A 16,854-nucleotide genomic window follows, 5' to 3' on the forward strand; every position below is an offset into this window, starting at 1 on the left:
CTATATCCTTAGCCGTAAAAGTTGTCTTGACTAGAAATAAATGGGTCATTTTTTAAAGCATATCAACAACCACAAAGTTAGTCATATCCCAGAGATGTAGGAAGTCCTATAATAAAATCCATGGATATGCATTCCCATTTCATTTGTGGAGCATCAATAGGTTGAAGCTTATCGAGGTACCGAACTTGTTCAGGTTTAATACATTGACATGTTAAACATCTTATAACATAGTTCAACAAATCACACTTTACTCTTGGCCAAAAGAAACTCCTCCTTATAGTAGAGTAAGTCTTAATGCACCCTGGGTGTCATGCTATAGGTATATCACGTGTAATGGAATTGGCCTATTTAATTTGAGAGTAGTGGAAATTAATGAGAGTACTTTTGAGAAATGACTTTGTGAGCATAGCGGGTGAACATAATTGAAGATAGCAACATAATCATAGCAATTAGTTAACTTGGCATGAACAATACTTTTGCACGAGAGAGAATTTAGAGAACATGACAACAGTTGAGGACCGGATTTATGTGGATCCGGTCTCCCCTCCAATAGGCATTTGTGTTATGATTTCTCCCATTAAAAGAGACTTGTTACAATACAATCTTTGTGTTCCTTGTGACCTAGGTGATGCAACGAAGATGGAAAGCTTCATGCATCACAAACATAACATAAACTTGAAAAAAGCTTTAACTATCCCAAGCCTCAGTCCCAAGACTTCAAACACCTTCGAACGTGGAGAGAGCTAGCAGGGAATGAGGATAGGGAAGAGGAAGAAGAAACATTTCGTAGGAGAAAGAATTAGTTCCTCACTTATCATAACTCTTATTGCTAGCATACATAAATAGCATAGTAATGAAGAAGAAGGAGATGGCAAGCTTAAGCATTGAAGCATGGCTCTTGGTTGGATTTGCACTCCATATCCAAGAGTGTTGGTGTAGGCTCTCAACCTCTACTTGGTTGGAGAAGGAGAGGGAGCTCTTGCACTTTGCATAGCATACAATGAGAGTGTTTGTGAGTGTGTGTGGGTGAGTATACCCCCTAAGCAACCCCCTAGCTTGCTTGGGTCGACCCCCCCTTGTAGCTCATGCTTGAAGCTCATTGGACCCCTCCAAGCCTAGCCAATCACAAGCAGGAGGCATTACAAGCAGCAAGGGTAGCCTTGAGACAAGTGTCCCCCTTTCCCCTTTGAGAGAGAGGGCTACATAAATGCTAAATCATTTAAATAAATCTCCTAAAGTATTATTGGACCCCTTGGGTGGCCAACCAATAGGCTTCAGGCACACCATGAGCGCAACATGAGGAGGAACTTGACAAGTGTCCCTTTTGCTTTCTTTGTACCATGCATGCCTTGTGTGAGTGTGTGGGTGTTCTCTCTCATCCCCTCTCATGTAGGGATTGAATATTTGACTTTTTGACACCTGAAGCCCCTCATACATAGGCCCAGTTCCCACCACAAGCTTGACCGTTAAGCACTTTAAGCTTGGGCTAGGTTCTCACCTTAAGTGCAACCCTAGCATCTCAAGCATGTCAATAATTAAGCACCTCAAGCATCTCAAGCACCTCAATCATTAAGCACCTCAAGCACCTTAGTCATCAAGCATGACAAGCAGGACAAGCACCTCGAGCTGGGTCGGGTTCCTGCGCCTCAAGCTCAGCCCTAGCTTACCTAAGGTCCAAGGCATTTTACACACATTATTGGAGGTCTTCAATGAAGCTAACCCTATGGTCTTATGCTCCATTAGTTAGCCTTGCTCTTTGATAGACCATCTCTCATTTGGGCCCCTTTACAATTGGCCCCGTGTTGAGATAGATCTATAAGCACATGTCTATATCTTAACACTTGTTCCCGTTTATTCTCCCACATTAAGTTATCAATTTAATATGAGAAAATCATTTGGGTTGGTTAGATATTAGATATTAGATTTTATGACATTACCTCTCTCTTGAAATCATAGTCGTCCTCGACTATGAGGTAGAAGAGATAAAGCCTTAGTCATTAGTCAATTTTACTTAGTGGGTAGAGGATCCCTTTTTACCCTACGACATCTTTCCAAGATGTATGACTAATCCATTTGGTGCTTGGGAGACATAGTTGCCGCAAGCATGTCTACTCTTTAGTCCATTTCATTCTCCCAAAGTAGAGTGCCAAATTCTACTTGGTGTTTGAAAGACGTCGTCATCACAAACATGATTCTAAGCATGCATACTAGTTAAATTTGTGCACAATTAAAAAGAGGACTAGTCTAATAAGACAAAAACACGAGTCATTTAAAAGAAATTTGTACATTTGCTTACTCTAATGTAGCATTGTAAGCATTGACAAGGTTCATACTATCCTTAAGCTGTATTTCTTGCATCCATCTAGCATCTTCAAAAGGATAATTTTTGAACTTAATAAGATACCATCGGATAATCTTACCATGTCATAGTACCTTGTCTTCATGCCGAAGGATTGCTTCGGGTTGTAGCACCTCTTCTTGGTCTTCAACTTCGGGAGGTTATTCAATAATTGGTTTAGTTGGTGGCTCTCCTTTGTAGGGCTTAAGTAGGCTTACATGAAAGGCATTGTGTATGAGCTAATGGTTGGGCAACCTGAGTTGATAAGCCGTCTCATTGATGGGCTTCAAGATTTGGAAAGGACCATAGTATCGTTTTGCTAGTTTAACATAATACTTTTGATGGCCCGTAGGATTTTTGCTCGTCGTTTGCCTTATCGAGCCTTAGGAAACTTGAGAAAGACCCAATCATTTTCTTTGAACATTAAGGCTCTTCTGTGCTTATCAGCAATAGCTTTTTGCCTTTGTTAAGAGATGGATATAGCCTCCCTAATCTTTTGAAAAGATTCTTGTAGGTCACGGCTATACTCATCAGCGGCGAAGATCTTCCCATGTACTTTAAGTAGCAAGGGACTTTTAGGTCTTCCCTCAATGATCTCAAAAGGTGCTTTTCCCGTAGAAGTATGTACAATATTATTGTAGGCATACTCTACAAGAGGTAAGTACTTTTCCCATTGTGAACATTGATCTACTTCGGTACCGTAAGTCTTGAGTAGATCGAGTATCGTAAGATGGGTATCTCACTTTGGCCATCCGTTTGTGGGTGATAGGCGGTAGAGAAATTCAATCTTGGTCCTAGATTTTCAAAGAGACCTTTCCAAAAATTATTGGTCATTCTAGGATCTCTATCTAACACGATGGATGTGGGTAATCCATGGTGCTTGAAAATCTGAGATATGAAGAGAGTTGCCATTTGATGTGCCTTAATAGTCTTTTTGACAGGAATAAAATGTGTTTTCTTGCTAAACCTGTCAACTATTGTCCATATTCTTGTATTCCCATGGATAGACTTGGGTAATCCAAAGATGAAATCCATGGATATACTCTCCCATGGTGAATTTGGGATAGGCAATGGTTGGAGCAATCCAGGTTGCTTCCCTCTATCATACTTGGTCTTTTGGCATACTACACATTTTGAAACATACTCTTGTATGTCCACTTTCATGGTAGGCCAATAGAAGTACGTCTCTACTCCTCGAAGAGTAGATTGAATACCTCTATGCCCCGCATATGGAGGAGCATGGGATTCATACATAACTTTCTCACGAAGGGAATGGGTAACACATAGCCTATTGCCGTGGAGAAGATAACCATCGTGCAAGGTGAATGGTTCCTCTTTCTTCCCCAAAGCAAGGGCTGACATTATGTCTCTAAAGTCAGGGTCAGTAGCATACTCATCTATCATAGAGGATAGATCATTGTGAGTAGTTATAGACACCGCATTAACTTTGGGTCGTCGTGAACGTGCATCGGCCACTTGATTGTGCTTACTAGCTATGTGAGCAATATGGAAATTAAATTGCGAAAGAAAATTTGCCCACCTCATTTGTTTGTCGGAAAGCTTGGTTTGCGTCCTGAAATACTTGAGACGGAACACCACCGATTGCTTCTCCACTTGCATCGGTGATGAGCACAATGAATGTCTTTGAGAAGTCTGGAAGCTGTAGTATTGGAGCATTTACCAAATCTTCTTTGAGTTTCTCAAAACTAGCTTAAGCACGTTCATTCCAAGTAAACACTTTAGCCTTTTTAAGCGTATTAGTCAATGGAAATGCAATCTTAGCGTAGCCTTGAATAAATGTATGATACCATCCTGTTAAACCAAGAAAGCCACTTACTTCTTGTACTGATTTCGACTTAGGCCAAGCTATAACATCTTCAATCTTACATGGACCAGTAGAAACACCATCCTTGGATACAATAAATCCCAAATATTCCACCTTGTCAGTGAAGAAGGTGCACTTGCTACGCTTAGCGTAAAGTTGATTTTGATGAAGAAGTTCAAGCACTCGTTGCACATGTTGTTTGTGTTCTTCTCTATTTCTGGAGTAAACCAGGATATCATCAAAGAAAACAAGAACAAAATCATCAAGATGCTCTCAAAACACATTGATCATGAGACGATTAAAAGTTACAGGAGCATTTGTAAGTCCAAAAGGCATAACTATAAATTCATAGTGTCCCAAAACAAGTATTGAATCCTGTCTTTGGTATATCCTCCTCCTTGATTCGGATTTGGTAATACCCTGACTTAAGATCAATTTTTGTGAAGATAGAAGCTCCATGTAATCGGTCAAGTAGCTCATCAATCCTTGGTACTGCATACTTATTCTTGACTGTTACCTAGTTCAATCCACAATAATCGATACAAAGAGGTAGAGTACCATCCTTCTTCCAATTAAAGAGAACAGGAGTACTCCATGGAGAAACACTGGGTTAAATAAAGCCTTGTTTAAGAATTTGAGTTAGTTGCTCCTTGAGTTCCGCAAATTCAGGTACGGACATTTTGTATAGTCTATGGGCAATTGGTTGAGCTCCTGGAGTAAGCTCTATTGCATGATCAACATCACGCTTCGACAATAAATGTGAAAGTTCTTTGAGAAATACATTGTTAAATTCTATTATCCATTCGAGTTCAGGTGAATCTATCTTCTTCTCCTTAGGGTTAAGCTTTACTGCGTAAATTCTTTCATTCTTCCTATGACTCTTCATCAGTTTAGTAAAGTTCACTAGTCTGAGTTTAGGCTTTCCCCGTTTCCCAGTAACTGTAAACCTAGAGTTTTGGTCATTTTTGAAAGTCAATGAAGTGTCTTTATAATGTATGTGAGCATCATTGGCTTTAAGCCAATCCATTCCTAGGATTCCATCATAGATCCCTATGGGTAAGCCTCTGAAGTTTGCAAAAGTATTGTGACCATCCAAAACAAAATTCAAATTACCCACTGAAGTAGAAGATCTAACCTTCCTACCCGTAGCTAATTCCACTGTAAGGTATTTATCAGGGTGTTTAGGCAAAATGAGATTTTTGATGTACCTAGGAGATATAAAAGAATGTGTACTCCCTGAATCAATCAATAAGGTAAAATGGTTACCTTGATACTCTGTTGGGATTTGAATTAATGAAAATTGTTCATTCACTCCCTGATGTTAAATTGCAGCATGAACATATGCGTTAGCCTGATTTCCTTCACCTCTAGCTCCCTGAGCTCTGTTAACTTGAGGTCTTCCTTGAGGTCTTTGATTCCATCCTCCTCCTAAACGAGGTTGACGATTAACATTTCCATTGTTGTTATTATTGGTAGGCGGTCCATTCTAGACAAAAGGTGGATTGCTTCGTCTAAAGTTTCCTTAGTTTTTGAGGTTGTCTCTAGTTTTGATAAAACTTCTGTTGATTGAAGTTTCTCTGAATTGTAGACGGTCTAGGTCTAAAATTTTTGAAATTCTAATTCAGGTTGAAGTTTGTAGGTTCATAATTGTCCACTAATCTCTGTAAGCTTGAATTATTAAATGGACAATCCCTGGATTGATGACCAAGATCAAGACAAGTCTAGCACAAATGATCATGTCTAGCCTTCATACATAATAAGTTATCTCTTCTTTGCTGTGGATTTCCAGACCTTTGTTCCTCCTCGAGACGAGGCCTTTTGATTTCACGAACAGGAGCAGGTTCTGGTTTCCTCTTTTCGGTAGTGGATAACTCTATCTCAATGGGTTTGCTTGCATCAAGGACATCTGCAAAATTGGTAAGACGAAGACTCCAAGTTACCGGGCTAAAGAAATTTTGATCATTGGTCTGGCATTGACGGCCCCATACATTGAACATAACAATGTTGAAACATCCCATAGCTATCACTAAGGGAAGTATGTTTCTAGCTATCCATGTTTCCTTTGTCAGTCTCAAGGTAAAAGTTCATAAGCATTTATATACAACGCTTGGTTAATGACAATGATCTCCTTTTTCAACTTGGATTGTATCCATTCAGTACTCCCAATGGGCGAGGGTTTATATTCAGGTGGTCTAAACTCGGGGTTTCCTGCAGCATAATGGTACCAAGCTTGGAATGTATTAGGTACAATACAATCCGTGGACATTAACATTTTCTTCTCTTTCCCATTAAGCGTGGTAGTGAGAAGCCTTTGCACTTCCACTCCTGTTTGACGATGCTCCTCCACCATAAGGCGGGAGAGTATATCTGCCCATATTCCTCGAGGTAAGATGTCCGTCATCTACACACACCGCATCACTCAAGTTAATTAGAATGATAAAACCAAGATTCAAACTCAAATATTATGACCTCACAACAATATGAGTCATATCAAAATCAAATTTTCATAATCGTGGAAAACCAAAAAGATAAATAGTGTCTTTAGGGAGATACATGAATACGAAAAATCACTGTGAACCAATTCTTGGTTTCTATAACCGAGGTTCTACACCTATATTTGCTCACATTTCGAGTTTCAAAGTTTAGAACTTCAACTTGTGCACTAAAATTCACATCTTTCTTTTCGTACCATTCCTCTCCGCGTGATACATCCGTGGGTGGTATTCCATTAAAGCAGTTTACATGAGCATGCCATTCATTTACATCATCTTTGTAGAAATATCTACTCGAGTTTACTGCCATTGATTGTGCTTGGGCAAAGTCAGTAATGCACCTAGGCTTCTCGTAGTCATCAAAGGTAATAGTGACATTATGAGGATTGTATTTGAGAATAGGCCCATAGACTCTATTGAACCAATCTTGGGGTACATAATAGAATCGATTGCCTCCATTTGACTTCTTCCACACTCTGATTATGATCTTTTCACAAAAGCCATATCTTTGATTTAGCATGAGGGCCTTCGACTTGGTATGTCCAAAAGCGAACACAGGTTAAGGTAAATAAAAACCCTTGTACTTTGACGTCGCCTTCTTGGATCTTTTTTTGAACCAAAGTTGTAGATCGGTCATAAACCTATCAGACACTTGTGTTCGATGTTCAGGTTGGGCTTCAACATATAACTCCCACGCTACGTAAGTGTTTGGAACAAGGTAGTCTCTAGTCCCCTTTGAAGCTCGAACCACTTCAATTTCTCAATGGATATTGAATCCGACCGCATAATTGAAAAAGACCCTTTGTGCAAAATCACTTGAAGTTCATCTAGACAATTAAGAAGATCCATCTAAAACAAGACAAGGAGAGAGAAAACTTAATACACATGTGAACCAAAACTGAGTCTATGCTTCTTTTATTCATCAAAATTTGACTTTTAGGATTTCATTACAATATTATGGGTGTCTCGGAGCCAAATCTTTAAATATTCTTTTAACTCTCATAACAGGATATTCTCTTAAACCTCCCACGCGACAACGTGGTCTATAGTTATCTTCTAATTTTTATTTCTCTATGACAACTGCAAGAGCTTCAAACTTCTTAGCAACTTCGACAATCCTTAACATTTGAGAGCACATCGCCAAGTAGTAGAACATGTCTTCTAGGCCTAACCATATTCTGAGTTGAAGTAGCCTGAAGTTGGCAAACCAGTCTCTTGGACTGTTATCGTCAATGTAGATAATTGACGAAAAGATTCTTGGTGATGGGTAAGGTAACTACGATCAACACTCTTCTAACAAGTTGTGCTTCCTGGCATGCCGAAGACTTTAGTCCCGATTTCTAAGTAAAAGAGTTCCCTTTCATCCCTTGATAACCGTGTTGCCATATTGTTGAACACTATGGCCAAAACCTCATTCCCCTGGCTAAAGCATTTTGACGTCACTCTGGGAGCCATTTGTTACTACAAAAAAAACATTCAAAGAATTTACAACGACGTCGTTGAACACTTCGAACCAAATACTTCCATTCAAGAAGACAAGTCAAGTAGGTACCACCAACCAATGTTACTTATAGATGCATCATGAATACAATATCCTTTTCCAAACAGCATGCATAATGGCGTGCACGATGCATGACTAACCCGACTAGTATCAAGCTTTAGGTTATCTCCATAACCTGAAGCATACGCTCTAATTCCAGGTGAGAGATACCCCTCCCCGAGGGTCTATGCAAAAAATATACAATTTACACATTTATACAATTTTCAATATACATCACAGTTGCGAAAGCATTTGCATAGGGGAGGAGATCTCAATGCTCGACCAAGCATGGACTTTAGGCCATGAGCCGGACCGCATCTAGAGGCATCTAGAGACTAGTGCTACCTCTGAATGGGTGTTATGAATGAAAGCGTACTCGATAAAAATATAACATTGTGGAGGGTGAATATATGTGTACACCGCATTGCGGGAAGAGAGAGAGAGAGAGAGAGAGAGAGAGAGAGAGTTAATAGAGTGCACAGAGACATGAGAGAATGACAACAGAGAGTCATTAAATGCCCCATCTAAATGAAACAGGCAACCATATATTAATGCAATGACAAAATCTGGGTATACCATAACATCAAAAAAAGTTAATGAAAAAAAAACTAGCAGAGCACCGGATTCTGTGTAGGCATCGACCGGTCCACCCATCCACTTCCGCTATACTTCGGACAAAGAGAATTTCATTTCACTGGGAACGAGCCAAAATACCTCCAACCTACCTGAGCCAGACATAAGCTAAGGCCGCTTCGCCTCCCTCCCTCAACCCGAGCTCTGAAAGGATCCCAAGTACCACTAGGTGGTAGGGTATCAACACCAACCATACCAGTTTAGGCACCACGCCTCTTCGATGCCCAGCATTGGGTGTTTAGGCAAAGCCAAGGCAAAATCCCCGATGCGTTAGCCGTGTAGGTCATTCAATCCCCGACGCACTAACCGTGTAGATGAGCCTAATAGAAAGAAGAAGACCTAGGCAATACCCCCGATCCAACAAAGCCGCAGGTCAACGACCCTTTTGTCTAAGGCTAAGCGATGCAGGTGGTCCTAGTTTTGTAGCGATGCTTCCATGAGAAACATAACCACATATGCAGAAACAATCTTTTCCAAGCAGCTAGACTGTACATCGTCTCTACCCTTACACGTCTACCATAAACCATCCAAATCACTTCATGATCTAATCCCAAAACTATAAACCATAATCCAATCACTTCACATGGGTGAGCATTCCACCCAACTCGGGTGCACAACCAATCCTGCATAACCACTTTAGAACATAACATGGTTGCAAAATTTTTAGCAGCATAACCATATCCAGAAAAAAATCCAAGAGTCACATCGGCTTCCACCACAAAACCACAACCATAATCCATGAGGGAATCTCAGCCCTTAACCACAAATCATATTCTCATTGAACCAACTCCCACACTTAGAGTCTGATATATCCACTGTGGTCAATCGGAGTCCACACACATATGACTCTTAAGACATGAACTTTTTATGCATAAAATAAGTCTGACCAACAACTGAACATGATTTAAAAATTCAATTTTGACAACATCCAACCATGTAAAGTTGATGCATCATATATGCACTTCACCCCTCTAGCACATAGGGCTAGTTTTGACCTAGAAAGGTGGAAAGCAATCAGACCCATGCACATGAGGTATCCACATCAACCCATAAGGTTCCATACATCATATGATAACGTTACATCACCATAAACATGATGCAAAATAGCTCCGATCCTTAGGTCGACCATAAACCATAATTTCACACTTATACGAAAAACAACTTTTTATCATTTTTGGGAGCATGCATAACATGAAAATGAAAGTATTTGATCTCAAACCAATGCATCAAACTTAGATCCATAATATATACTAGCACTCTATCACATCACTTTACCCATATGATACTCACACAACAAACGGTAACCCAAAAAGAAAGCTACTTTAGTCATATCTGCCTATGCGGTTCAGGTTGACTAACCATATACCCTCACATAAGTATGTGGACATCTAATAACCAAAATCAACTCACCAAAACAAACCATAAATCACACATAAGCGGCTCGGTTAAATCATGACGTCATATGTTACTCCCCCTTGGTAGCACCCCTACACAAGTAGGTAAAACCGATTATGGAATAATCAATAACCCACATACGCAAGGTGATAACGGAGACCTAAATACATTTATCATCAATTTTCATCAAAATTTTCAATGGATTAAGTGAATTTGTCCATCCAGTGAATCTATATAATTGTTCTCCAAGGAGCCTAGGGTCCAAAATTTTGACCAAGTGCAGTGGGTAGCAAGCTGTTTTTTTACCATATCTCTTACCTCGTGCGTGATTTTCACAAAACACCAAAGAGAGAAAATGTTCTAAACCATGTGTTTTATCTCTGGTTTAAAGGGTTTGGGTTGACTCATAACAATTTGTGAGTTATGACCAAAACAATGTTCCTATTGCTTCTCTGACGTGAAACGAAAAGCGCTTTGTATGCATGCATGTGATCATAAACGCATCGTGTGCATAAATCAGCGTGTTCAACATGATGAAATAATCATGGGGCGACTTCATACGTACCCGGTAAATCCATACATGCACATGTATATGAAAAAACAATCACCGAGAGGGTGACTAAGAAAAACAACATAGAGAGATATGATGATGGCTATGGAGTGTAGCGCTTCTCACCATGCTTTAGAATCGATTAAGGGCTGTCAAAAGGATTCTTGATTTGCCACAAGAGAGCGGTGATGAGAGCTACGTAGAGGTTTTCATCACGTGAGCTTTCGGAGAGCGCGTACACCGTGAAACGAGAGAGGACATAGTAAGCAAGTAGAGAGAGAGTATCCTCCTTCTTCTTCTTTTTATTCTTCTTCTTCTTCTTCCCATAAACGAAAGAGAAGAAATTATGGAGATGGTGATGAAGAACTTGCACCACTCCGTATAATAGGTAAGTATTGCCTTGCGATAGTATACGCAACAGACGACACTGAAAACTGAGGCTTGCATGTGATTTTATAGACACTGTGCAAGATCGGAGTGAGCCCCAAGGCAAAATCTAGCGCTAGTTTTTGGCCCAAGAATAGTTGCACAGCTTTTGGAACTCCGCTAAAAACATGCTTTTGCTTTTGGTGGTCAACGTCCCACTTACCATCTAATTTTTATAGTAAAATTGGCCAATTGAACAGTACCCGACCAACTAATGGAACCTTGGTTAGACTATGCCGCCCCGTGATGTCCCAACGTAATTATGACTTTCTCGTACTGTATCGGCGTATTTACAGTATTGCTTTTTATAAAGATAATCCCCGTAAAAAATCCCGTTTGGTCTTGTTTTTGCTTCGGGTGGTCATTTTTAAATTCGACAGAGACGAAAATTAATATTTTTATGTTTGGGTCATCCTTAAAAAGCACATTGCTTTTCAAAAACGCCGAAAAGAACGAAAAGCTAAAAATAACATAAAAAGCAAAAAAAAAAAAATCTAAAATTGAACCACGGGTTCTCGTTGTCCATTGGAACAAGAAACTGGACTCCCTTATCACTAAAAAGCACTAAAAATCATGAAAAGCTAAAATAGTGTGAAAAGCACTCGAAAAGAAGATTTTTACAAAATAGAACCATAGCTTCCTTGGAATATGTAGATTAAGGATCCGACCCTGCTTTTTGCAAAAAAGAACCTAAAAACATAAAAAGCATGAAAAAACTAAAAATAGCGAATTTTCTCAAAACTGAACCGAACGTCTGTTCGATCTATTGGAACATGAAAATGACCTTGCTTTTTACTTTAGAACCTTACAATACTGTCAATCAAGCATCTTAAATCCAAGATTTGATGAAATAGAAATTGAAAGCTATTTTTTTAATTTTTAAAAGAGACTTAAAAATTGGAGATCTTACACTTGTCTCTTGCTCTTTCAATTAAGTAAAAGCATTTCAAGTTTTGTTGTGGTTCATGACTTTGCATCTATGAGTCTTATCTGTAGATTTTAGTGCTAAAATAATTATTTTTGGACATTTTGACCATAGAAGAGTGTTATTAGACCTTAGGGCGACCTGTTTATGTTGTTCTGTTGTGGTTTTTATGACTTGGTATAACATGGATTGTGATTTTGATACCTTGTCAAATGGCCACCAGACTTGGTAGACTTGTGCCCTTAGACCTATTATAGCTCCTATTAATGTTTCATGACGATCCGAGTCTGTTTAATCAACAAAATTGTGTGATGACCTAGAGAGATGAGATTAAACATAGGCAAATTTTCAGATTAGAGAGTGGCAGTTAGCTAGTTGGGTTGATATGATTGCTTGCTAGGTTCACTTATTGAGGTTGACAGCCTCAAAGAGTCTCTATGCCCCTGCATATTGACATATTATGTTAGTGCTAGATAGCTATGCTATAGACGTCCATTCGACGACCCGCTAACACTTGTGGTTTCATTATATATAGTCCACACTTCAAGCTCTTACAACCCCATGGGGGTTTAATCCCTTGACATGTGGTAGCACATGAAGCGTTCCCCTTTGGACCCCCAAAGTAGAGCCCCACCAAAAGTAGTCCCACAATGGGTATTTTACCCAATATTGCTCCATTTGGAGTCTTGAATGAACCCCAAGGGCGATGGGATTGGTGGGAGAGAACTAAGACACATTTCCTGCGACACTTGTGATTCGTCCGATGGGTCTAAATTTACTTTTTTTGCATCGGAGTGTACTTTTACCTAGGGTGGTTTACTTTATAAATAAATGAAGTGGCTAGGGGAGCATCAAAATCCATGTGGCCACGGGGTTAGAGCACCAACTTGTCAATGGGGAGGTCATGGGCTTGAAACCTGGGCTATGGAGGGAGGTCAACCTCACTCATCTTTTAAGGGTTGTGCGTCGATGCGATTAGAGCGTCAACTTGTCAATGGGGAGGTCACAGGCTCGAGACTGTGGGGGGGGGGGGGGGGGGGGGGGGGGTGTTCCTATCATCTTAGGCTGGTTACAGACTTCCCTTGAGTGCCAAGAGCCTGCCTAACATTGAGGCAGCTTTTAAAAAACTTTTCCACCCAATATTGGGCACTGGTGCTACACACACAACTTTGGGCACTAAAATTAAAAAATTCTTATGCGCAACAACAAAACCAAGCATGCATTCCATGCACTAGCCAGATTAGCTAGCAACAACAAGTTATTACGTGCATCAATAAAATTAGCTATCAGATCCGCTAGCAATTTCACACGTTAAGTGTGCTCCGCCAGTATGACACGAGTGCAGTTGCAAAATAAGAATACAATTTCTACAGAAAACCATATGTATGTGAAGAAGCCAAGCAAACGTGCTACATCAAAACACCAGCAATTTATTTAAAGACTAGAAAAAATGAAAACACCAGCAAACCGTAGAGACTTACTCATGCACAACACAAAATCCTACATTCGACCTGCAAGACAACCACTGCAAGACGTGCAAGACATTGATTTGTCATTCATGACCAACAAGACAACCACTGTAAGACGTACAAGACATTGATTTGTACTTCACGACCTGCCAAATAAAATTGTACATTTGACTCATCGAAATGTTGATTTGTAATTCTCGAATGCATTAACAACATACAAATCAAGCTTCGACTCTACAACAAACTGTAGACATAACCTTGCAAAACTTGAGTACACAGATTTGTACTTGATGACCTATAAAACATGAGTACACGCACTGTACATGATGACTTGCAACACAACCATTGTTGCTTAAGTAACATAATTGCATTAACAATATAAAAATCAAGCAAGTACTCTCCAATACAAATCAAGCTTCGACTCTCCAATACATAGAATCTATTCACTCCAATACATAAAAGATAATTGAGCTACTCGCTCTCAAAGCTCTCATCAACAGAATCATTGTCCCCAAAAACTGCACTAGCATTTCTTCGCTCTCTCTCCTTAAACGTCACTCTAGCAATGTTATCTTGTCTATGTGCCCCATTGACTACAACATCGAAAGAAACATTGCATCCATTTTGTGCCCTCTCTATTGCTTGTGAAGAGTTAGAGTCCATCAAGAAAGAGACTTCACCACCAAGAGTGTCATTTAATCCGCTATGAACTATTGTATCCAAGCATGTGGCATCCAATTGAGCTTGTGCCCATTGCAGCTTGCCTTGGGCTTCTCAAATCCACCCTTCATCAAATGAACCTGCGTGAACAATACACATGTTATGGAGGACCAAGCATGTTCGGTCATCTTTGGCACGCCTTGCAAAAGCATGCCACAACGCTTTAGAAGGATTCTAAACCGAGCTTTGAGTATTCCAAAAGCGCACTCCACATGCATTCTTGAACTGGATTGGATGTAGTTCCAAAAGTATCGCTCAAAAGATAAGCCTTCTTTGATGCCTTTGAAAGGTGGAAGCATCTAGAATCTTGTTGGGTACGCACAATCCCCCAAGAGACAATAATTGCCCAGGCAACCTGCTTCACATTTTTGACCTAGTTGACGACGTTGAAATACATTCCAATCATGCATGGACCCTGCCCACCCTATGTCGTAATCCCAAACAATGCAATTTGCGACAATTGTCATCTGCAATATAATTGAGTGGAATCCCTTTCTGTTGAAGTAGTCCTCATGTTTGGCTTGAGGGGCAATGATTGGCACAAGGGTGCCATCCATTGCACCTATCACAACAGGAATACTATGGATTGCCTCAAAAACCTTGGCGAGGCTTTGCATTCTGTCAATCAAAGGCCATTTGAAAAAAAGATCATGCACACCAAAAGAAACACTGCATCACAAAATTGGTTGGCAATCTCTTATGATGTGCCTGTGGAGATTGAGTACATGTCTGCAATAATTTGGAGATTTTTCCCTGAAGCCAAGCGATGTAAAAGCTACACAGACTCTTTTATCAATGGGGATTGCCTTGCAAAAGTCTGTGTCAGAGCGGTGCATCTTTGGAGCTAACCATGCTATCAAGAAATTGAAGGTGTCTCTGCTTACCCGAAGCCTGCTCTTAAACATCTTGTCTTAGTAGCTACCATTCAAGCACTGCTTCGTGATGTGTGTGGCTGGGGATATTCCTAACATGCCCTATTCTCATGCCTTCTCCTCAGTGTGCGAGCTGCTCTGGCTAGTATTACTCGACCAATGAAACAAGTAAGAACATGAACTTGGTATGTGTAGTCAACCATGCCAGTATCGTCATATTCTACAAGCTCTAGAGCTATGATTGCACCAATAATTAATGCAAAGAAACAAGCAAGAACAGCCAACTCATCAGTTTTCGAACTCAACTAGAAGAAGATACTGATACATATGATTATTTGATTAAAAGAACAACATATAGAGACAACAAAGCTCAAGACATAGAAGAAAAACCAAAAAAATATGTTGCTTTTCATCAGCATCAAATATCAAATCATGTCACTGCGCAAAATGTACGCTACAAAGACATCATTACATCAATCTTTTTTGAATTTTTTCAATACATCCAAGAATCCAGAAAATGCATTATTGAGAGATCCCAAAAGTTTAATCTTTTCAGCCTGCTCGGCCTTGCGAGATGCTTCTGATTCCCTTTGTTGAGCCGCCATAATCTTGGCGGTATTTGCCATATCAACAAAGGAGTCCTCAAATTTTTTGTCCTTTCGTTGGCGCTAGTCTCAAACAGGACCTAAGACTCTTTCTTTTGCAGCTGATGATGCACCTTCTCCTTCGTCCTCTGTTGTCTGTGCTTGTGAGGGACTCACTGAATCTTGCATATCAATGTTGTTGGAGTCGCCAAGTGCTGAAGCATGAGTCTCTTTGCTATGCATGTACTCATCCACTATATCGTACCAATCACAGGTTATCCTACAATCATTGCCCAATATAAAATTGTGAGCTTTGTCCTTCTTATACGCATCGTACACGCGTCCCAGTTTTTTTGCTGCAAGCTTGGTCATCTTTGTCACATTCTGGAAAAAGCGAAGCAAGTTGTGTCACAACCTTTGACCAAAGATCTACATCCTGTTTGGGAGGTTTCCCAAAGTCATCATGCATAGTGCCGCAAATATGAATGAGTTGCATAACCCATGCATCCTTCCAGTTCTCTCTCCCTTTCTTGTCTTTCCTGCCCTCATCTGGACTAGCCATGCTGGCTTGATTCTTCTTTCTTCCTTTCCCTCCATGGCTTGTAGTGTTCATCATTGGTCCCACTTCGCTTGGTCGGCAATTTGGGTAGCCTACCTTCGTCCCCATTTACGCCCTTGCTGGTATCTCCCTCCATTGTTATTGTTGGTGTGTCGGCCTGTGGAGGAGACGGAATAGGAACTAGAAGGGCTTTGTGAATCCATTTCCTAAAAAAATAGTTTAACACCAGTGAACAATAGTTTAGACATTTTTTTGGCACCGCAAATAACTGAGTCGATTGTAGAGCAAGGTGATAAACATCATGCATTGCCTCAGCTAATAACTCTAGAAACTAACATCCGTATGGACTTGGAAGAACATCAGATTTTTAGACTCTAACAAAATAGCCAAGTGAGAAATGGTAGTCGGTTATTGCTCAAGCCAAGGTACAAAGCATCATGCAAAAACTCAACTACTCTACATCCATCAATGTTTACAAGTTGAATTGCAAGCTGAATCGCAACCAACATGTCGAAAATGCTAAATT

The 16,854-nt window shown here is 40.1% G+C and overlaps 1 pseudogene; it reads right to left on the reverse strand.

Moving 5' to 3' along the window:
• Nucleotides 1–13,099: 13,099 nt before the first annotated feature.
• LOC147429731 (uncharacterized) lies at nucleotides 13,100–16,837 on the reverse strand (annotated as a pseudogene).
• Between the last annotated feature and the right edge of the window lie 17 nt (nucleotides 16,838–16,854).

Source organism: Adiantum capillus-veneris, chromosome 22, assembly GCF_014529385.1.
Source record: "Adiantum capillus-veneris isolate H3 chromosome 22, ASM1452938v2, whole genome shotgun sequence".
Taxonomy (NCBI): Eukaryota; Viridiplantae; Streptophyta; class Polypodiopsida; order Polypodiales; family Pteridaceae; genus Adiantum; species Adiantum capillus-veneris.